The sequence below is a fragment of the Ovis canadensis genome, chromosome 19, assembly GCF_042477335.2.
Source record: "Ovis canadensis isolate MfBH-ARS-UI-01 breed Bighorn chromosome 19, ARS-UI_OviCan_v2, whole genome shotgun sequence".
Classification (NCBI taxonomy): domain Eukaryota; kingdom Metazoa; phylum Chordata; class Mammalia; order Artiodactyla; family Bovidae; genus Ovis; species Ovis canadensis.
In genome coordinates, this window is record NC_091263.1 from 30,105,529 (window position 1) to 30,115,010 (window position 9,482).

The 9,482-nt window shown below is 46.8% G+C and overlaps 1 protein-coding gene across 8 annotated transcripts in view; it reads right to left on the bottom strand.

The window, feature by feature from the left end:
• Positions 1–9,238, bottom strand: part of ANO10 (anoctamin 10) — a 214,666-nt gene extending 205,428 nt beyond the window's left edge. Inside the window, exon 1 of one of the 8 annotated variants that reach the window (XM_069560749.1) lies at positions 8,872–9,238. The gene's annotated coding sequence lies outside the window, so the exon portion shown is untranslated. Of the gene's footprint in view, positions 1–8,382; positions 8,729–8,862 lie in introns of those variants that run through there. The other 7 variants (XM_069560750.1, XM_069560751.1, XM_069560753.1 and 4 more) reach the window with 7 other exon arrangements.
• Between the last annotated feature and the right edge of the window lie 244 nt (positions 9,239–9,482).

Genomic DNA, 9,482 nt, shown 5'->3' on the forward strand with positions numbered 1-9,482 from the left:
AGGCCCATCTAGTCAAGGCTATGGTTTTTCCAGTGGTCATGTATGGATGTGAGAGTTGGACTGTGAAGAAAGCTGAGTGCCGAAGAATTGATGCTTTTGAACTGTGGTGTTGGAGAAGACTCTTGAGAGTCTCTTGGACTGCAAGGAGATCCAACCAGTCCATTCCAAAGGAGATCAGTCCTGGGTGTTCTTTGGAAGGAATGATGCTAAAGCTGAAACTCCAGTACTTTGGCCACCTCACACGAAGAGTTGACTCATTGGAGAAGACTCTGATGCTGGGAGGGATTGGGGGCAGGAGGAGAAGGGGACGACCGAGGATGAGATGGCTGGATGGCATCACCGATTCGATGGACATGAGTTTGGGTAAACTCCGGGAGCTGGTGATGGACAGGGAGGCCTGGTGTGCTGTGATTCATGGGGTCACAAAGAGTCAGACACAAATGAGTGACTGTACTGAACTGAACTGAATTTAAGTGAAAGAAATGGCAACCCACTCCAGTATTCTTGCCTGTAGAATCCCATGGACAGAGTGGCCTGGTAGGCTACAGCCCATGGGCTCGCAAGAGTTAGACACAGTGACTAAACCACCACCAAAGTGAGTGAGAATTATTCACAATCAACAAGTCATAAAACAATCTTTCTGAGAAACTAGAGGCAGATTTCAGTTCTCAACAAGCATATGGGCTCTATCTAGAAATTCACAGTAAATACTTGCTCCTTTCAGTTTTGAAACATGACCTTAACCTTAAAAAGATGCCCCATATGTTACAGACAAAAATGTCACAATCTCTGATATACAAAGAATTCTTACAAATCAACAATAGGAAAATAGAAGAAAAACTGAATTGACAAGTCACAAAGAAGAAATAAAGAGGACAACACACTTGAAAAGATGTTCAAAGTTACTAAGAAAAGAATGCAAAGTAACAATGAGATGTTTTCCCTTTCCAGATTTGTTGAAAGGTGGACAGAACCCAGATGGTCTGGCACAAGAGCAGAAAAGTTGGCATTTTCACATATTGCTGTCAGATGTTATAACTTGATTGCACCTTCCCATAAAGAACAGTAGCAATCTGAAACACGGTATTAAATACACCATTCAAGAAAACATTGCCAGTTCTAGGAATTTATGTTGTTGTCCAGTTTTTCAGTCATGTCCGACTCAGATCACTCCAGGCTTCCCTGTCCTTCACTATCTCCAGGAGTTTGCTCAGTTTCATGCCCATTGAGTCAATAATGCCATCCAATCATCTCTTCTCCTGTGGCCCCCTTCCCTTCTTGCCTTCAATCTTTCCCAGCATCAGGGTCTTTTCCAAAGAGTTGGCTCCTTCACATCAGGTGGCCAAAGTACTGGAGCTTCAGCATCAGTCCTTGTAATGAATATTCAGGAATTTATACCAAAAATAAAAAATGTACACAGAAGAAGTTCATTACAACTCTTTTGTCTATCTTTCCTATAATGTCAAACAGGAGAGCAGCTAAATAAAGTCTAACTATACAACAGAATCATTAATACCAGGATACAGATCCAACTCCATTAACATGAGAATGTTTCATAACACTATAAGGTAAAAATGCAGAATGTGACTCCATTTATGAATATATATTATCCATAGAAATTGTAAAATGACAACACTAGCTACTGCATTCAAAGCACTGGGCTATGTTTTTCTTTTTCTTTTCTGCCTGTGCTTCTCTGCATGCAGGAACCTAAGCTTCCTGACCAGGGATGAACCCATGGCCCCTACAGGAGAAGCGCAAAGTCCTAAACACTGGATCACCAGGGAATTACCCAGGGCTATACATTTTTTGGCTCAGTCAGTAAAGAATCTGCCTGTAACACAGGAGACCTGGGATGATCTCTGGGTTGGGAACATCCCCTGAAGGAGGGCATGGCAACCCACTCTGGTATTCTTGCCTGAAGAATTCCCATGGACAGAGGAGTCTGGTGAGCAATAGTCTATGGGGTCACAAAGACTCAGACACAACTGAGTGGCTAAGCACACAAGAGTCCCACACCAACCTCGTAAAGAAGGAACTTCGATGATTTCACTTTACAGAAGAGGAAACTGAAGTGAAAGAAGTAAAACAGTCCACATCACACTCGCAAAGAGGGGAACTGGGCTTCAAAACCAGACAGCCTGATGCCAGAGCTCACAACCTTAACCACAAGTGGGTATATATACCTACTCATCACATATGACAGACTTTGTACTACACACACTTGCGTTAGCCACATGTGGGTATGTGCATTTAACAAAAATTCCATCAATGATTAGGCAGCTATATTTTTCCTTGGCCATTTTCAGGTAGTAGGATTCATGATCATTTTTATTTTCTTTACATTTTTCTAATTTGAATTTTAGTGAGCACGTGTTTCTTATGATTAGAAACAAATACCTTCTATGTTCATAAAATAGAAAACTCAACTTTTCAATAACAGGTGTAAAATATACACTGCAATAAAGACCAAAAGATACTTCCAAAATGACATATGCAATATTTTGCTTTACTCCTAAGATTAAAAACATATTAACTTTGAACACAAGAAGTTGCCCAGCTTTAAAAGGTTCTTTTGTTTAGTTTTGGGTAAAAGCATATAAACTGAAAGAACTTGTTACCTATTCAGGAGACTGGCAAAACCACTGCAGAAGCTGGACTAGGATAGAACTTTTGGAGCCAAAGGAGCCTTAGGCATCAATTAGTCCCAAGACCACATACTATTTCACGTTAATAAAACCTGAAGTTACACATGCCGAGAGGAGCAACCCCACGTCCAAGGAGCGGTGGCTGCACAGGCGCAGGAGGGCCAAGAGGAGCTACTCCATGTTCAAGGTCAGGAGGGAAGGCTGTGAGGAGATACCCCTCGTCCAAGGTAAGGAGCATTGGCTGCGCTTTGCTGGAGCAGCTATGAAGAGATACCCCAAATCCAAGGTAAGAGAAACCCAAGTAAGACAGTAGGTGTTGCGAGAGGCAAGAGGGCAGACACACAAACCATAACCACAGAAAACTATTCAATCTAATCCCACGGACCACAGCCTTGTCTAACTCAATGAAACTAAGCCATGCACAGTGTGAAAAGGCAAAATGATAGATACTGAAAGAGGAATTCCCCAGGTCGGTAGGTGCCCAATATGCTATTGGAGATCAGTGGAGAAATAACTCCAGAAAGAAGGAAGGGATGGAGCCAAAGCAAAAACAATACCCAGTTGTGGATGTGACTGGTGATAGAAGCAAGGTCCGATGCTGTAAAGAGCAATATTGCATAGGAACCTGGAATGTCAGGTCCATGAATCAAGGCAAATTAGAAGTGGTCAAACAGGAGATGGCAAGAGTGAACATTGACATTCTAGGAATCAGCGAACTAAAATGGACTGGGATGGGTGAATTTAACTCAGATGACCATTATATCTACTACTGTGGGCAGGAATCCATTAGAAGAAATGGAGTAGCCATCATGGTCAACAAGAGTCTGAAATGCAGTACTTGGATGCAATCTCAAAAACGACAGAATGATCTCTGTTCATTTCCAAGGCAAACCATTCAATATCACAGTAATCCAAGTCTACGCCCCAACCAGTAACACTGAAGAAGCTGAAGCTGAACGGTTCTATGCAGACCTCCAAGACCTTTTAGAACTAACACCCAAAAAAGATGTCCTTTTCATTATAGGGGACTGGAATGCAAAAATAGGAAGTCAAGAAACACCTGGGGTAACAGGCAAATTTGGCCTTGGAATACAGAATGAAGTAAGGCAAAGGCTAATAGAGTTTTGCCAAGAGAATGCACTGGTCATAGCAAACACCCTCTTCCAACAACTCTACACATGGACATCACCAGATGGTTAACACCGAAATCAGATTGATTATATTCTTTGCAGCCAAAGATGGAGAAGCTCTATACAGTCAGCAAAAACAAGACCGGGAGCTGACTGTGGCTCAGATCATGAACTCCTTAATGCCAAATTCAGACTTATATTGAAGAAAGTAGGGAAAACCACTAGACCATTCAGGTATGACCTAAATCAAATTCCTTATGATTATACAGTGGAAGTGAGAAATAGATTTAAGGGACTAGATCTGATAGATAGAGTGCCAGATGAACTATGGAATGAGGTTCGTGACACTGTACAGGAGACAGGGATCAAGACCATCCCCATGGAAAAGAAATGCAAAAAAGCAAAATGGCTGTCTGGGGAGGCCTTACAAATAGCTGTGAAAAGAAGAGAGGCAAAACGCAAAGGAGAAAAGGAAAGACATAAGCATCTGAATGCAGAGTTCCAAAGAATAGCAAGGAGAGATAAGAAAGCCTTCCTCAGCGATCAATGCAAAGAAATGGAAAACAACAGAATGGGAAGACTAGAGATCTCTTCAAGAAAATTACAGATACCAAGGGAACATTTCATGCAAAGAAGGGCTCGATAAAGGACAGAAATGGTATGGACCTAACAGAAGCACAGCCCTGGGATTTCTGTGGAAGGAATGATGCTAAAGCTGAAACTCCAGTACTTTGGCCACCTCATGCGAAGAGTTGACTATTTGGAAAAGACTCTGATGCTGGGAGGGATTGGGGGCAGGAGGAGAAGGGGACGACTGAGGATGAGATGGCTGGATGGCATCACCGATTCGATGGACATGAGTTTGGGTAAACTCCGGGAGTTGGTGATGCACAGGGAGGCCTGGCGTGCTGCGATGCATGGGGTCGCAGAGTTGGACACTACTGAGCGACTGAACTGAACTGACTGAAGTTAAACAACCATTGTAGCAGAAAGAGGACTGAAATCCACCACTCTTTCAATGATACCATGCCGTATGCAAAGAACCTTTTTCCCCCTTTTTATGAACTTAGCCAATAATGTTGGTTTATAGTCTCACCACAGCAGTGGCCTTACCACAGCTGTGTAGCCAGCCACGCACTTTTGATCATTAAGAGACCAACAGACTAACACAAGTGCCAGTGCTGCTTAGGCTCTGCTCTGAGCAGTTCAGTGCAGCTTGGTAAGCTTTGACCCCTCCAAGGCTCCAGTACATAAGATGCTCTTGGAGCATCTTTCAACACTGCTTGTTTTCAGGTGCTTCCACTGGGATGGCACTTACAGGCTGGGTGACCTAAGAGACAGGAACCTCTCTTAAATGACCATGGTCCTGTCCCTGAAGCCCTGTGCCCTCCTTCCCGGGCCCTCTACTCAGGGAATTTCCATCATGGCATGGTATCACCCCTGGGGATGCTCTCTCCTCAGGCAGTCCTGCCCCTCTCTGGGCTCTGCATGCAACATCACTCTTGTGGTTTACTGACCAGTGCAATCCAGGCCTGTCCCAAACCCACCTCTCCACATGGGCGGGCCCAACAAGTGGATATCAAGTGTAAGGTGGTAAAACTAAGAAACCTCACGGCGGCCAGGACTAAGCCGAGTTCTGCAATCCACTTTCACCAGAGGGTCTTAACAGGAGCTGGTTTCACCACTGGGGCTTCCCTGGTGGCTCAGAGGTTAAAGCGTCTGCCTGGCATGCAGGAGACCTGGGTTCAGTCCCTGGATCGGGAAGATCCCCTGGAGAAGGAAATGGCAACCCACTCCAGTACCCTTGCCTGGAGAATCCCATGGGGGGAGGAGCCTGGTAGGCTACAGTCCATGGGGTCGCAAGGAGTCCGGACATGACTGAGCGACTTCACTTCACCATTACCATCCACACTACATTCGTGTGTGTGTTAGTCACTCAATTGTGTCCAACTCTTTGCAACCCCACAAACTGTAGCCTGTCAGGCTTCTCTGTCCATGGAATTCTTCAGGCAAGAGTACTGGAGTGGATTGCCATTTCCTTCTCCAGAGGCTCTTCCCAATTCAGGGACTGAACCCTGGTCTCCTGCATCTCAGGCAGATTCTTTACCACTTGAGTAGTACGTGGAACCAAAAAACCAGGTTGGGGGACCTGGTGGGTTTAAGTGTGGGCATGGCAGAGGGCCTCACAGTTCCTGTTGGGGCCAATCTGAAAACAGGCAATGATTCAACACATAGATTTCCTGGACACAAGGGAGTAGAATGATTCTGCTACCATAGCCAGTGTCCCCTTTTATCCAGGAAGTTGGCCAGGCCAGCACCCAGGAATAACTACACGACACAGAGCAGCTAGGTTCCATATACTCTCCACACAGGGTCAGTAGACAGCCATCCCAAACTCCTTCTCCTTTATCATGTATTGAATTGCACACAGGGCTAAAGGATACCTACAAAGGAACTGGCTCCTGGTTGCTTTTATGTTAGCTATTGGAATCACCCGCCTATAATAAGAGTGAAATCCTGACCACATGGTGGCCGAAACACACGTGCACAAAGAAACTCACTGTGAGTTCCACCAAGAGGGCGGGGGGTGTTCACATATTTTACCAAGGATCAAAAAAAAAAGAGTAACAACCTCTTACTTCTCTTCTTGAGTTTGGGTAAAGAAGAAAAGTCAATGGAATTATCATAAATTCAAAGATTAATAATAAGTAAATGGACAAGGCTGTCTTTAGGAATCACCTTATATCAAACTCAAGGAGAAGCTCTGCTCAAAATGACAAAAATACTTTCAGTCATAAAGTAGAGCAGAAACACGTCAGTGAGAGAAAACTGAAGGGCTACACTGATCAAACTGGAAGACGAGAGAGATTTCCTAGGAGAAAAGTTGCAATTTTAATGGCTGATGTTAGAAGGAAAAGGGACAGGACCTCTCCTAGGGCTCCCGAGGCCTAAGACAACTTAGAGACAGCCTCTAAAACCTCAGCAGGTAGTTAATTATGAGACAGTCCCCCCCGCTCAGAGTCACCTAAGATGTGGGCAGATCTGAGAACGGAATTTGAGCACTGCACACCCCCACCCCTCACTAGAGTTCCACAGGGACACCCCCAACACAGGGAAGATGCTGAGGCCCATTCCCTGAGGCACATATCTGGGGACCTCCCGGCCTCAACACTCCACAAAAAGGCGTGGGAGAGTTGAGACATGATGCCATAAAGACGACATGGTCACAGCAGCCCAGACCTGATTACATGTTGCACTCAATAGTCTGTCTATATTTAGCACCCCAGACACTGTCAAGATTTCTGCTTTTTTGGGCTGGAATAATGTCTGAGAACCTAGAGCAACAATGAATCTCCTCCCTAAGCACAAGACCTGGCACACAGCTGAACCCCTCCGAAGTGATAAAAGAATGAATTCACCTGATGAACTCACCACCATTTATGAAGATGTTTAGGGAGAATTTTCAATGATCCAGGAAAATGCTAAAAATACAAAAGGAAAAAAGCAAAACACAAAGTAATACAACAATATGACCCCAATTATGTACTATGTACATTTAGTTATTTAGAATTCCCTGGTAGCTCAGTTGGTACAGAATCTGCCTGCAGTGCAGGAGACCCAGGTTCAGTTCCTGGGTTGGGAAGATCCCCTGGAGAAGAAAATGGCAACCCACGTAAGTATTCTTGCCTGGAAAATCCAAAGGACAGAGGAGCCTGGCGGGCTACGGTCCATGGGATCACAAGAGTCAGACATGACTTAGTGACGAAACCACCACAACATTTAGTTATGCAAAAAAAAAACAAAAATAAAGAAGTTGGTGATGGACAGGGAGGCCTGGCGTGCTGAGATTCATGGGGTCGCAAAAAGTCAGACACTACTGAGCGACTGAACTGCACCAAAAGAGTTGGTGAAATAACATGGAGTTTTAATGTTCATCCTTTATACTTTTCTCTATCTTCTGAGTTTTCTTACAATGAAGAAAAGTTTCACTGAGCTTGTTGGTTTGTTTTTTTAAGTGGGCACACTTTCCAATTTACCAGGACTCTTCCTTCCCTTTCCAATATTTTAGGGCCTTTTCAATTTCATTCTTCATCTGCAGTTCTACAATATCTGGTCATAACAGATACGATCTACTTTCCACAGTTAATTTGCAATTGTCTGTCATACTCACAGAATGGGCTGTTAGAAAACATCTAGTTCTCTAGCTCCATGTAACTTTAAGTTGAAAGTAATCACAAAAGAAAGATTTAAATATTTTTTAAAACCCCACAGGATTCGATTTTTAAACATTAAAACTCCACACGATTTAAAATATGTTAAATATTTGTGATGTTTTTCAATCCGAATAAACCTCAACTCTGGAAGGGTGGGACCTCCATACACCGTCTGGATTGCTGAAATGGGGATTTTACAGAAGACAGCGCCCACCAGCACTGGCGCGGCCACAGCTCCAGGTAAATTAGGAGAAGCACCCGGTCCAGTCACAGCTCTCAGGTGTCCCAGGCACTACCCTTGATTTGCATCTATTATTTAAGCTACACGATGTGTCCCTGTTGAAAGCCTGGAAACTCGATCGCCCCAATGTGAGAAACAGCAGAACTCACAAGCTGGATGGGGTCACACGCGTTCCGACTGTCCGCGGAAGCGTGAATCACCGGCCGCCGTGAGCTGGTCCTTCCCCAAAACGCCCTTCCCTGGGCTTCGCCGACTTCGCCATCCCGAATCACCTCATTGCCCACAGGTCTGGAACACCTCAAGCCCCCGCATCCTGCCTCCACAAACCACGAGAGTTCACCCTCACCAGATTTCTTCTATGAACCCTCCACCTCAGACCAACCGTGGCCCTCCGCAGCGTCCAAACCTGCGAATGCCACTCCCACCTGCGCTGCTCCCCGCTCCGCCCCCCGCCTCGAAAAATACCCGACCTCGGCGTCCCTCCCGGTCCCATCTCCCCATTCCCGGATTGCCAGCCCCGGAAGGTACACGGGAAGGAAGCGTCGCGCCGCCGCAGGGCAGCCCAGACTCAACGACCCGCAGCGACCTGGGCTCTGGCCGCCGAGTGTCAGGGGTCGCAGGCCCCCTACCTCACTCACCCGCCGCCTCAGCGCTCCACGTCTTCGGGGGCGGGCCCGAGAGCCGGCGAGTCCCGGAGGCCCGGCGAGCAACTCTCGGGGCTGGAGGCGGGCGGGGGCCTGCGGGGTGGGCGCCGCCGAGCGCTGGGCGTGGCGGACGTGGCGGGGCCAAGACGCAATCTCGCGCAGGCGGGGCGGGGCCGAGGTGGGGGTAGGCGGGGCTTGGTGCTGGGGCCTAGCGGTGCGTCACCCCCGGCGGAGAGACCTGGCTGCCCCAGAGAAACGCCAGACGAGCCAAACCCCGCTGTCGCCTGCAATGAGAGCTGAGGCTGCTAGGGCAAAGGGTTGCCTGGGGGGCTGGCACTTCGCGTGTGGGCGGGACCACGGTAGGAGAGGCGGGGTTTCCCAAGGCTGTCCAGCAGGACGGGGGCAGGACCAAAATGGAGAGGCGGGGCCTCCTAGGACTGGGCTGTCACCCCAAGAGTCCAACGGCGACCCCTAAAGAAATATGGCCCTTTCACATTTTCCTCTTTTCCTGTCTCTTAAGGCCCAAACTGGGGCTTTCCGGGTGGCTCAGTGGTAAAGAATTCTCCTGTCAATGCAGGAGACGCAGGAGATGCGGAATCGAGCCA